Source organism: Hemitrygon akajei, unplaced genomic scaffold (assembly GCF_048418815.1).
Source record: "Hemitrygon akajei unplaced genomic scaffold, sHemAka1.3 Scf000047, whole genome shotgun sequence".
NCBI classification, from domain to species: Eukaryota; Metazoa; Chordata; class Chondrichthyes; order Myliobatiformes; family Dasyatidae; genus Hemitrygon; species Hemitrygon akajei.
Genome location: NW_027331933.1, coordinates 4,272,004 through 4,273,541, shown reverse-complemented (window position 1 = coordinate 4,273,541; position 1,538 = coordinate 4,272,004).

Sequence of the window (1,538 nt, the reverse complement as noted above, 5' to 3'; positions counted from 1 at the left end):
AGTCCAGTTGTCGCTGGATACTCAGAGAGGGAATTTGTGTAATGCCTTCTGAATGGATTTTTAGAGTATGTTTTGGTTGAGCCCATTAGAAAAAGGCAATTGTGGATTGTGTACTGTGTTGTGTTTCGACCAGGTAGATTAAGATACAGGAATGTTTGAGAGGCAGTGATTGTAATATGATCAAATTTGTCCTGCAGTCTGAGAGCGAGAAGATAAAATCAGAGTTACGAGCATTTCATACAGTAAGTGGAACTGCAGTAACACGAGTGAGGAGAATATAAGTGTTCAAAGGGTTAATTTTATTGTCAAAGTCCGCATGTACAATACAACTCTGAGATTTGTCTGCTCCAGACAGCAATGAACTACCGAGAGACCATCGGTTTTCATGAAAGGACAAACATCAACCCCGGCTCGAAAAAAGTAAAGAAACAAATCTCGCAGACCCCAAAATGCCTCCTCCCCCGCAGCAAAAAAAAACAAAAAACAATAGTGACAATAAAAGAACCGGACCACGTCACTCGCGGAAATAAAGTCAGGAATGAAATCAGCCCTCGACCCCCTCACTCGCATGGAAAAACAAAGGCAACAACAGTCGCCGACCACGTCACTGGCTGAAATAAAATCAGGGACCATAACTGTCCTCGACCCCGTTACTGGCAGAAAATAACAGGGAACTATGTCTGGAGCCGTCCAGGAGGATTGGAAAGTGGCTCTAGCATAGCTGACGGAAAATCCACAATGGCGAGTGCTTTTGGGGGGCAATTGGAAAGGTGCATCCCAAATAAGAATAAATATTCGAAAGGGAGGATGAGGCAACCATGGCTGATACTGGAAAGTAAAGACAGCATGAGGGCAAAAGTGAGGGCTTATAATACAACAAGCATCAATGGGAAGCCGGAGGTTTGGAACCCTTTAAAAATGGCTAATAATATAGAAAATACCATTTTTTCAGACATATGATATTAAAAGGGATGCGAGAGTGGATGTTAGAAAGCTGGGAAAATGACGCTGAAGAAACAGTAATGGGGGAAAAAGAAAAGGGACGAACTGAATGAATATTTTGCGCCAGGCTGCTCTGTGGAAGACACCAGCATAATGGCACCGAGGAACACGTGTCAGAGGGCATCAGTGAGAGTGGATATTATGGCTCTGGAGAAGGTGCCCGTGGAGCTGAAAGGTCTGAAGTTAGATGTCATCGGGACCAGTTGGACTACACCCAGTGTTCTGAAAGTGGTAACTGAAGAGATTCTGTCAGCGCTCCTTCACGTATCATTATATGTACACCAGCTCCATGACAAAGAAAGCCCAGCAGTGTCTCTACTTTATTGAGAAGGCTGCCACCCATCATCCGCATCACATTCTACAGGGGTTGTATTGACAGCATCCTGAGCAGCTGTATCACTGCCTGGTTCGGAAATTGCACCATCTCGGATCGCAAGACCATGCGGCGGATCGTGACGTCAGCTGAGAAGATCATCGGGGTCTGTCTTCCCGCCATTACGGACATTTACACTACACGCTACATCCGCAAAGCAAAC